This window comes from Nicotiana tabacum, chromosome 4 (genome assembly GCF_000715075.1).
Source record: "Nicotiana tabacum cultivar K326 chromosome 4, ASM71507v2, whole genome shotgun sequence".
Classification (NCBI taxonomy): Eukaryota; Viridiplantae; Streptophyta; class Magnoliopsida; order Solanales; family Solanaceae; genus Nicotiana; species Nicotiana tabacum.
In genome coordinates, this window is record NC_134083.1 from 103266017 (window position 1) to 103278811 (window position 12795).

The window sequence follows — 12795 nt, forward strand, 5'->3', positions numbered from 1 at the left end:
TCATATAAGAGATAACCATGCTGGTAGAATGGCCAGGAGTCCCTCTCCGCTCTAATAAAGGCAACCCCGGCAAGGCTAAGGTCACCATCTTGGCGTGACAATCTAATATAACATGATAAGGTGACAACCAATCCATACACAGAATGATATCAAAATCAACCATATCAAGAAGTAAAAGATCTACATGAGTCTCAAGACTCCCAATGGTGACCACACATAAATGATAAACACAATCTACAACAATAGCATCTCCCACTGGTGTGGACACATACACAGGAGTACTCAAAGAACAACGAGGCAAGCCCAAATAGGAAAAAAAATAGGATGACACATAGGAGTAAGTAGATCCCGGATCAAATAGAACTGAAGCATCCCTACTGCAAACTGAAACAGTACCTGTAATAACGGCGTCAGATGACTCAGCCTCACGCCTGGCTAGAAAAGCATAACACCGAGGCTGGGGCCCAGCACCCTGAACTATGTCCCTAGGACGGCCTCTAGCTGGCTGGTCTCCACCTCTAACAGCCCGACCTCCTCTAACAGTCTGGCCTCTACCTCTAGCTGTCTGACCCCTGCCTATGGCTAGCTGAGCAGGTGGTGTAGCAACTGGTGCCACAACCATGGCATGAGAACCCTGATGTTCTGAGCTGCCCGATGTTCGAGGGAAACATCTAGTAATGTGCCTCGGATCACCACAAGTATAATAAGACCTCGACTGCTGTGACTGCTAGCCGTGAAACTGACCCTGTCGACCTGAGTAACCACCCTGAAAACTTTGGAGTGGAGGTGCACTAATAGGGGGTGGTGATGCACTGTAGGCTAGCTGGTCGAAATAATGCATCTAAGGGCCACGACCACTGAGGCACCGTGGGATGCATGGAGTGCTAAATGAAAAGGTCTGGGAGGATGGCTTGTGCCATAAGTACCCCAGCCTCCAGATGAGGTTCCACTGAATCCACCGGAGTGACGAGGCCTCTTGTCAGACCCCTGACCACTCCCCTAACCTAAAACCATCTCGACTGGCATGTCAACATTGGCAGCCGCCTGAAAAGAAATCTCACTCCCAGTTTCCTTAGCCATATGCAATCTGATAGGCTGAGCAAGTCCATCAATAAACCTCCTCACCCTCTCTCTCTCTCGGTAGGAAGTAGAATAAGAGCATGATAGGGCCAAATCCACAAAACGGGTCTCATACTGAGCAACGGTCATACTGCCCTGCTGGAGATGCTCGAACGGACGGCGATGCTCCTCACTCAATGTGATAGGGAGAAACTTCTCTAGGAAGAGCTGAGAAAACTGGTCCCAAGTAAGAGCATGCGACCCAGCTGGTTTGGTCAACAAATAATCTCTCCACCATTTGTTGGCGGAACCATTCATCTGAAATGCAGCAAAATCGACCCCATTGGTCTCCATTATACCCATATTCCGCAGAACCTCGTGACAGCTGTCGAGATACTCCTGGAGATCCTCTGAAGGATCACCACTAAAGTGAACTGGAAAGAGCTCGGTGAACTTGTCCAATCTTCATAAAGCCTCAAAAGACATAACTGACCCATCTTCGGCCTGTGCCGCAACAACCGGCTGAACTACTCTGACTGGCTGAGCTGCTGGAGCCTGATAGTGGGGAGCTATCTACTCCAGAGCGGGAGTAGTGGAAGTCTGGGCTCATCCTCTAGCCTGAGAGACGGCTGGTGCCATGGGAAATGCGCCAGTCTGGGCCATACTCTCCATAAGGCCCACCAAACGGATCAAAGCGCCCTGAAGTACTGGGGTGGCAATGAACCCCTCCGGAACTTGAGCTGGTACGGTAAAAATATTCTGGGCTGGAACCTCCTCACCCAACTCTACTTGAGGCTCCACTGCTGGTACTGCTGCACGAGCTCTGGGCTGACCCCTGCCCCTGCCTCGGCCTCTGGAACGGCCTCGACCTCTACCCCTCGTAGGAGCTGCCACTAGGGGCTCTGGCTGCTGTTCAACTGAGGAAGCGGTACATGTTCTCTCCATCTGCGAGAGAATAAGAGTAGAAGAGTTCAATCATTATTGAGAAAACAAAATAGCACGACAGAGAAGAATAGAAGTGAAATTTGTTCCTAAACTTCATAGCCTCTGGAAGATAAGTACAGATGTCTCTGTACCGATCCTCCAGACTCTACTAAGTTCACTCATGAATCGTGAGACCTAGGCAACCTAGTGCTCTAATACCAACTTATCACGACCAAGAATTCCCACCATCAGGACCGTGATGGCGCCTAACATTTCACTTGCTAGGCAAGCCAACGATAGAGATTATTAAGACAAATTCTTATACATTTCAATAATTAACAGTAAATAAGCTATAACTAGTTAACTTGAAAGCGAAAGTTCATAACAACCACAATATATATATTCTACTACCCGGATATGAAGTAATAATTCACGAACATCTAAGATTTCACTACAAGTAAATGTTTGAAGGAAATACAATTATTTTCGATACAAATGAAAAAGTAAATGAAATGCATAGAAGGGGATGCCAGGGCCTGCGGACTTCAACGATACTACCTTGATTCTTCAACAGATCAAGCCAGCAGCTAGACTTAGGGTCAACTCGGTCCGGTACCAAAATCTGCACAGAAAGTGCAGAGTGCAGTATCAGTACAACCGACCCCATGTACTGGTAAGTTTCGAGTCCAACCTCGGTGAAGTAGTGACGAGGCTAGGACAAAACACCTACAATATATATCAATATATAAAACAATAACAACAACTAAAGAAGCAAGGCAATAAATATTGGGAAGGGGACATGCTGAGGGGATTACATGGAAATGAATCACAATAGGAATGAGAACATGATCAATTGATATATCTTTAACAGAAAGAAACAAGTAAACACAGTAAAGGAAAGTGCACGGCATCACCCTTCGTGCTTTTTCTCTCAACCTCACCATAAGAAACAATAGAAACGGCACGACATCACCCTTCGTGCATTAACTCTCTCTCATAACATGGCACGGTATCACCCTTCGTGCATTATCACTCATTCACAAAATGTTGCACGACATCACCCTTCATGCTTTAACACTCTCCCTCACTAAGACAATGAACAATAACAATAGGGAGATAGAAATATCAAGAACAAGTCTTATTTCAACATTCAATTCCACGTTACTAACCTCAACTTTGAGTCAGTACCCAATCAATACCAATTTCCGTGAAACATAATAAGAGTTGTTCAACATAACGAATAGCTAGTCTAATCATGAACAATATGATCAAGGAATACCACGATAACAATAATAAGACTCACTCACATGTTATGACTCGACAACAACGCATAGGTACTCGTCACCTCACCTATACGTTATACTCAACATACAAACACGTAGCAAATATGCGAATAATGCCTAATCCCTCAAGCCAAGGTTACCCATGACATTTACCTCGCTCCGAAGGCCATTCAATACTTAATCACAGCTTTTTCTCTAGAATCCACCTCCAAACCACTCGTATATATTAAAAAACGACTCAATAATATCGAATATTGCTAAAGGAATCAATTACATTGCTTAAATTTAGATTTCCCAAACTTTCCCCCAAAAAGTCAAGAATCGACCCCAGGCCCGCTTGGTCAAAAAACCCTAGGTTCGGACCAAAATCCATTTACCCATTCACCCCCGAGCCTGGATATATAATTGGTTTTGGAATCCGACCTCAATTTGAGTTCTAAATCCCTATTTTTTTCAAATCCCTAGTTTCTACCCAAAACCCCCAACTCTACCATGAAACTCTAGATTTTAGGTTAAAATTCATAAAATGTAATGGGTAATTGAAAGAATGTGGTTTAGAATCACTTACCAACACTTTAGGGAAGCAAATGTCTTTGAAAATCGCCTCTAGTCCGTCTAGCTTTTGAAAATGTGAAAGAATGGCTTAAGTCCCGTAATGGGACTGTTTAATAGCTAGGCGATAGTGTTCATCGCGTTCACGAGGACACTGTCGCATTCCCGAAGAGCAGAGCTTGCCAAGCTTATGCGGTCACGAAACTCCTATGGCGTTCGCGAAGGTTACGCCCCCCTGGCCTTCGCGTTCGCAAGTCCTTGCTCGTGTTCGTAATGAAGAGTGACTGACCCCCTCCCCCATGTCCCTATCACTACGCGTTCGCGTTGAGCTGGTCGCGTTCGCGAGGGGTAACGTCCCCATCGCTCCATGTTTGTGACCCAGCCTTCGCGTTCGCGAAGAATCAAAATTCAGCCAGCCCAGTTTCTACTACGGGTTCGCGAGACTGCCTTCGCAAACACGAAGAAGGAAACCAGAAGGCACTGAAACTGCAGAAACCGGATTTTTCCCAAGTCCAAAACATCTCGTAGCCTATCCGAAAATCACCCGAGCCCCTGGGGCTCCAAACCAAACATCCATACAAGTCAAAATATATCATACGAACTTGCTCGCGTGATCAAATCGCCAAAATAATACCTAGAACTACGAATTTAGTACCAAATCAAATAAAATTCTCAAGAACACTTAAAATTTCTATTTTCACAACCGGATGTCCGAATCACGTCAAACCAACTCCGTTTCTCACCAAATTTCACAGATAAGTCATAAATATTATATTGGACCTATACCAGGATCCGGAACCAAAAATACGAACTCGGTACTAACTATGCCAACCCTCAATCAATTCTTAAAGACCTTAGATTTTCAGACTTTTAATTTTTCTAAAAAATTCATAACTCGAGCTAGGGACCTCCGAATTCGATTCCGGGCATACGCCCAGGTCCCATATTTCTATATGGATTTGCTGAGACCATCAAAACATGGATACGAGCCTGTTTACCAACAATGTTGACCGAAGTCAATTCAATTGAAGTTTTTAGGCAAAAATTCTTATTTTTATCAGTTTTCAACCTAAAAGCCTTCCGGAAGAACACTCGGACTGTGCACACAAATCGAGGAAGGCTAAGATGAGATTTTTGAGACCTCGTAATGCATAATTAGGTTCTAAAATATAAGATAACCTATCGGGTCATCACAATTGCTATTTTGGTGTTGGAACGATTGTGGTGTCTTGTGTGAGTCATGCATTCTACGTAATTTGTTGTGTTGCTTTAAAATGCCAATCTGTGCCTCCGTTATAACTTGGTGAATTGATTGTCAATGTGAATTTAATTGCATGGAGTTACTATATTATATTATTTTGGTAACATAATGGTTTAAATAAAAGAATTAATTACATGCTTTATTCTATGTGCCTCTTAAGATATAACTCGTTATCTCACTCGGTGTCTTATTATTCTAAATGGTTATCATACTTTCACTATAATTGAGTTATCAAATTATACTCATCACATTGTTAGATGTTTACGTTACTTAAAATTGTTATTATGTTCTTCTTTAACAAATTCTATATTTAATTCGTTAATTTAATTTATGTTTTGCTTTGTTTAAAAATGATGCCTTTACTCAATTTTATTGATTTCTGAACTAAACCCATCCGATACTCTATTTCGTACAAATTGTATATTATTTTACTTTACTTGATTTCTAAAATAAACTCATTATTTAATTTGACCTCTTACCTTATTCAAGATAGTATTATGTTTTATGGCCTCTAAATATATCTTTCGTTTATCTAAATTAATATTTATCACGGTTGCAAAGTACATAGTACCACGTGGGCTTTACCGTGCGAAGATGATTGTTATTGTGGGCACGAGGTGCCATATGTGTATGATTTGAAAATTGTGATTCACGACTTGTGGTTTATGAGGTGTGGTGCCTTGGGGTAATTCTTGTTGTAAGTCCATATGTTGAGAGCGATTTGATTATTTGAGTTTTCAACCCTTTTTTTTCCTTATTTGAGTTTATTGACATCTCATCGGTGTTCTGATTATGTTGTTTCTTATTACTTGTTTACTACTTGCTACCATTTTCGTTTCTATTACTTTATTGTTGGTTGTAAATCAATAATCTTTCCGATGTTGGTCTTACATTGATGTTCTTTCCATTGTTAGCGTATGTATATCTTGAACAGGTTTCTATGTCTAGTAGGTGTCTTGACCTTACCTCGTCACTACTCTACCGAGGTTAGGCTTAATACTTACTGGGTACTGTTGTGGTTTACTCATGCTACGCTTCTGCACATTTTTGTGCAGATCCAGGTATTCTGATCGTGTTGTTGAGAGTTGCATCATGTGGAGGGAGACTTCAAGGTATACTTGCTTGACGTTCGCAGGCCTCGGAGTCACCATCTTACTTCATTATGCTACTATTAAGTTGTAATTCAAAATAGTATTGTGTATAGAAATTCTAATATGTTTCAGTAGTGCTTATGACTCCGTACAGCTGTTTTTGGAAAATATATAACTATTAGGCGCATGCAGATATGTATGTCATTGTATTCATGTCAATTTCCAACAAAATGTTTGAAGTATTCATTTAAATAAAGTAAGGCATGATGACAACTTAAACAAAGTAAGCGCCAAATGAGATAATGAGTTTATTTTAGGAATTAAATAAAGTAAAATAAAGTACAATTTATACAAAGTAAAGCATCAAATGAGATGATGAATTTAGTTGAAGAATCAAATAAGGTAAGGTAAAATACCAAGTTAAATAAAGTAAAGCATCAAATAGGATAATGAGTTTAATTTGCAAATCAATTAAAGTAAAGTATGATAACAATTAAAATATAGTAAAGCGCTGAGTGAGATAGTGAGTTTATCTTAAGAGTCAAATAAAGTAAAGCATGTTAACAATTTCTTTATTTAAAACTGTTATGTTACCAACAACTCAAAAGAATATGAGATAATGACTCCATGCAAGTAAATTCATCTTGACAACCAATTTAACAAATAACAACGGAGGCACGGATTAGCACATTAAAGCAACACATCAAATTATGTAAAATGCATGACTCACACAAGAAGTCACAACTATTCCATAACAAAAATAACAACAAGAGTCACACTAAGGTACCACACCTCATAATCACAATACACAAGTCACAAATCACAAATCTTTCTTATATCGCCGTGTGAGCCTTGCATTTATTTTAAATCATTTTTCCCGAAAAAGCTTCACACGCTTTAGCCCCCTTATCTAGCCGCGTGTGCTTCAAATGAATTAATTTCCCTTAATAACAACACGCACATAAATCCCCCTTATCTCGCCGCATGCGCATCAATATCACCACCTTTATACTGCCACATGCGCATCTCATCACAACACAATAATCAACTCGCACCACACGTACCCATATGTCAGAATATTTCCACAACAACAATACTAATGCCACAACATTTCTAAAACAACAATACCAGTGCTACAATATTTCTCAAACAACAATACCAATGCCACAATATTCCTCAAACAACAATACCAGTGCTACAATAATACATAGCTTACGACTCAATAACAAGGTATACAAGAGTCTCAATGACAACACAAAGAAATGAAAGAATAAACTCCACCATGAAATATATTCCATGTAATAACAACTTCAAATAAATGCAAAAGAAGAAAATCAACAATGAAAGATAATCCATGTATTAACAACTTCAATTAAATGCATACAATATTAAACCCAACAATGAAAGATAAAATATGTAATAACAACTTCAATTAAATGCATGAAAATAAACTCAACAATGAAATATACAACATGTAATAACACCTTCAATTAATGCACGAGAGTAAGTCAACAATGAAAGATATAACATGAGTTAACAACTTCAATTAATGCATATCAGTAACCTAAGAGTCTAAGCGGTCAATTTCCACATATAAGCCCGTGTACACACTCGTCGCCTCATATACACGTCTTTCACACAATTTAAATAGTGCAATTAATCCAAATCCTAAGGGGTATTTCCCCTCACACAAAGTTAGGCAAGATACTTACCTCAATTATGCCAAATCAATACTCAAAAATAGATTTTCCTTTAAAATTCACCTCCGCACGGCTCAAATCTAATAAAATATGACTTAATAATATCAAACAATGCAAGAGAAACCAATTCTAATAGATAAAGTCGTGATCTTTACATAATTTTCCAAAATTCAATAAAAGTCAACCCCGGGCCCGTCCGGTAAAAACCCGAGTCTAAGGGTAGATAATTACTACCCATAACCCCACGAGTTCATATATGTATTTTATTTTCAAATCCAAGTCTAATTCGACTCTCAAATCTTAGATTTTCATTTTCCAAAACATAGATAAAATTCCCCAAATATTTCTCTTAGATTCTCATGATTTAGATGTCAAATCTCATAAATAATCATGTAATATAATAAAAATTGGTTCAAAATCACTTACCCAATAGTTGTATGTGAAAATCCCTTCTCACAATTACCTCCTATCGAGTATAAGGTTCTAAAATGTGATAAATGAAGTTAAGTCCCGAAATCCCTCTATTTTTATCAGCTGTAGAAGTCGCAAATGTGATCCAGGGTTCGCAAATACGACCTAGGGTTAACAAATTCAACCCAAGATTCACAAATGTGAAATTGCCATCACAAATGCGGCGTCTGATGCACCCAGGGAAAGTAGCAAATGCGACCCTAACATAGCAATTGCGAAGTTAGGTGTAACGACCCGATCGGTCGTTTTGAGAGTTGTAGCACCATTCCCCCATTTACTACTCATTTTGTACTTTATAGTTGTTATGTGACTTGTCGGGTTAGTCGGTTCGGGTCCGGTATGATTTCAGTACGAAATAAGACACTTAGTCTCAAAGTTGAAAGCTTAAGTTGAAATGATTGACCGGATGTTGATCTTTGAGTAAATGACTCCGGGACAGAGTTTTGATGTTTCTGTTAGCTTCGTTAGGTGATTTTGGACTTAGGAGCATATCCGGATTGTGATTTAGAGGTCCGTAGTGGAATTAGGCTTGAAATGGTGAAAGTTGAATTTTTGGAAAGTTTGACCGGGGGTGGACTTTTTGATATCGGGGTCGGATTCCCATTCCTGAAGTTGGAGTAGGTTCGTGGTGTCATTTGTGACTTGTGTGCAAAATTTTGGGGTCAATCGGATGTGATTTGATAGGTTTCGGCATCATTTGTAGAAATTTGGAGTTTAAAGTTCATTAGGCTTGAATCTATGTGTGATTCATGTTTTTGATGTTGTTCGAGGCGGGTTGAAAGCTCGACTAAGTTCGTATGAGGTGTTAAGACTTGTTAGTATATTTGATTGAGGTCTCGGGGGCCTCGGGGTGATTTCGGATGGTTAACAGATCGAATTGAAGTTTGAGGGAAGTGTTGAAGCTCACCAGCTTCTGGTGTAATCGCACCTGCAGAGTGGGGATCGCAAGTGCGATCTCGCAGAAGCGAGAGGTGAACCACATGTTACACCCCATGTTTTTTACATAAAAGTACGTCGTAAGTCGATTGATGTAAGCTCAGAAGGAATGAAATCCCTCAACAAGGATAAGGAAGGTTTATCGAAGTCTTAAGTAAGTTAAGTTGAATGAGACTTGGAAAAAACAAATATGATAATGGATACATAAAATATGGCTGCTTGCTTACCGGGATATTGGTTTGAGCTACTTGCTTACCCATCCTACTAGCTTGAGCTACTTAACACATGTCGTGCTATTACATGAGGGTAAGATACGTGTCTAAGTGAATAAGGGCAGCATGTGACACCTATTAATTAACCAAGTAGGTGACAAGTAGGTGTGTCACCTACTTGCTAAAAGGGAAGGCCCAAATTAGTCCACCTAAATGGACATGTGTAGGTTAGCCAAGAGGGCCCTTTTAGGGGCTGAATCAAGTCATATATCCTCATAATATCCAAGTAGTAGAAACATAAAGAGAGCCACGAAATTCTCTCCCAAATTGACCTACTCCAAACTTTCAAGAAGTTGTTGATAATATTCTTCTTCTTTCAATTCAAATTAAAGGGTAATCTCCAATCTTGAAGGATCTGATATGAATCAAGTTAATGGCCATCAAGGGCAATATACTACCATTGTTTCATACCTATAAGATATGATATAGGTAAGAAAATCCTCCCTCCTTCATATATTTGAGTTTATCTAAGTTCTAGCTAGGATGTTTGGTGAAAGACTTGTGAAGTAGGGGCTGGAAATTGAGTTGAAGTTGTTGTGGTATTATGGACTGTTTGGAGTAGTTTCATATTATTATATGGCTGTCACATAAGAGTATTTTTTTGGACATGTTGTGTTTAATCTTATTGGTGCCTTAACTAAGTTGTGGGAGTAAGAATTGATGAAGTAATAATCTAAAAATCAGTTTTTAGTTGTTGTAATTTGTGGACTATTAGGAGTTCATTTTTATGTGGTGTTGTGGATTAAAAATCAGTATGTACAACCTGAGTATATTGTGGTTGTCATTATAGAAGTGTATTCAAGTTCTAGCTAAGTTATAGGGATGGAAAAGCGCAAAGTAGCACTTGGGTGTTGTATGAGATTGAATGGACTGTTTTGGTGATGTATTGTGATGGATATAAGGTTGGATATTGATGTAATATGTTTGTTGATAGTTTGAACATGTTGGTCTTGTTTGTGGATTTGAGGAAAGTGAAAAGAATAAGGGGAGGTGTTGTCCAAAATTTCGTAAATGAGCTAGTCGCTCATTTGTGTTGAGTTCTAGCTTCTGTAAGCTTAACAATGGTCCCTTATTGTTTGTTGTAGATTGAAGTACTAACGGGATGAACCGATGTCATGTGGTTAGGTAAACGACAAAGGTATGTTAAGGCTATCCCTTCTTTCCTTTTGGCATGATCCATATGATACAAACGAAATGAGTAAACGCATAACTTTCATAAATGGCTCTATTCATAGAAGTACTAGGAGTGCCTATGTTCTTGATTCCCCATGTGTTCTATTATTATATTATCTGTTCATGGATCTTAGAAAATACGTAAGTTGATAAAGTTTATCTTTGATAAAGTTTATCTGAAGGCATAATGATCTTTTGAAATTCCGAGAGATCTTATTGACTTACTTCATTATGCATTGCATTCATTCATACATGTACATTGACCCATGACCAGATGGAATTATATACGCGTATATTATATGTATATGGGGTATGGGAAAAGGTTACGACATTAGATATACACCACCACCTGATCAGCTGGTATACGTTGATGATTTCGCCCACAGAGGCCAGCTGGTATAAGTTGATGATTTCCCCTACAGAGGCCGAGATGATATGATGGGATGCCCTCAGAGGCTTGATGATGTTATGTACTCATATACCTATGCATGGTATGAAATTTATACGCATATGCATGGCATTATAAATGTTTCACGATTCACAGAGATATTCAGACTTACATGTTGAGTTCTTTACACTATATTTCTTTCATGCCTTACATACTCGGTACTTTATTTGTACTGACGTCCCTTTTTTCTGGGGAAGTTGTGTTTCATGCCCGCAGGTCCCGATAGACAGGATGACAGTCCTCCTAGTAGGATATCAACTCAGCGGAAGGTGTTGGTTTACTCCGCTTGCTCCGGAGTTGCCTATTTGGTCAGTATGATTTAGACATGTATTGATTGGTATGGCTGGGCCCTGTCCCGACCTTTATGACGTTTATGTACTCTTAGAGGCTTGTCGATAGATGTCATGTATATGGATACTTGTATGGCTTTATCGGCCTATGTTTTGAGTGTACAAATGATCATGTCGGCCTTATAGGCTCGTATGTCACGTGTATAAGTTTCTATATCATGTTGGGTCGTCCTATGTCTAGCATTCCCTTATATTTTATTCCAGTTATCTCATGATGGCCCTTTTGGTCCATTCACCTATGATGGTGTGATAAGAAAAATATGTTACGTTGGTACTCGGTTGAGTAAGGCACCGGGCGCCCGTCGCGGCCTTCCGATTTGGGTCGTGACACTGCAGAAGCGGCCAGGGAGGAGGTGAGCAGAGGTCGTAGGTGCGAGGTCATTTCCGCACCTGCGATGCCGCATACGCGGTTGGATTTACGCAGAAGAGGAGCTGGGCTGGCCTGGGAAGGGCGCAGGTGTGAGGAATTTAGCGCATATGCGAGCCCGCGGGTGCGAGCGAGGCTCCGCGTATGCGGAATTGAGAGAGAGGCTTATTTTCGCAAAAGTGGATGGAAGGCCATAGAAGAGGCTCCGCAGGTGCGGATCATGGAGCGCAGGTGCGGGCCTGAGGAATTTAAGTGGCTTCCGCAGAAGCGGTTCTGCAGGTGCGAAAAGCCTGGGCAGATTATTAAAACAAGGGTTCGCAAGTTTGGCTTCATTTCAAACATTTCAAGCACGGTTTAGGCAATGTTTGAGAGAGTTTTCGAGGGGATTCTTGAGGTAAGTCCCTTGTGCTTATTTTAGATCAATAATATTGCTTCCCCATTGATTTTCCCACTAAGTTAGTGTGTAATTAAAGTGTAAATTGGGAGTTTGAGGTTAGGGATTTGGAGAGTTGATTTTGGGGACGAATTGGTGTCGGATTTTGATAAATTTGGTATGGGTAGACTCGTGGTTGAGTGAGATTTTGGGTTTTGTGACTTTTATCGAATTTCGTGATGTGGGCCCAGGGGCCGGCCTTTGAGCCGATTTTTGACTTTGATTGATAACTTAGTATTTTCTTATGGAGTTGAATTCCTTTAGCCTGTATTGTTTTTATTGCATTGTTTATGGCTAGATTCGGGGAATTCGGAAGCCGTTTCGCGAGGCAAGGGTATATTGGAGTACAGATTTGCTCGGATTGAGGTAAGTAACTGTCACGACCCAAACTAACCCTGTCCTGATGGCGCCTGTCGTGGAACTGGGCAAGCCGACTCATTTCCAAAACAAACCGATATTTTCATTTCAAATAAAA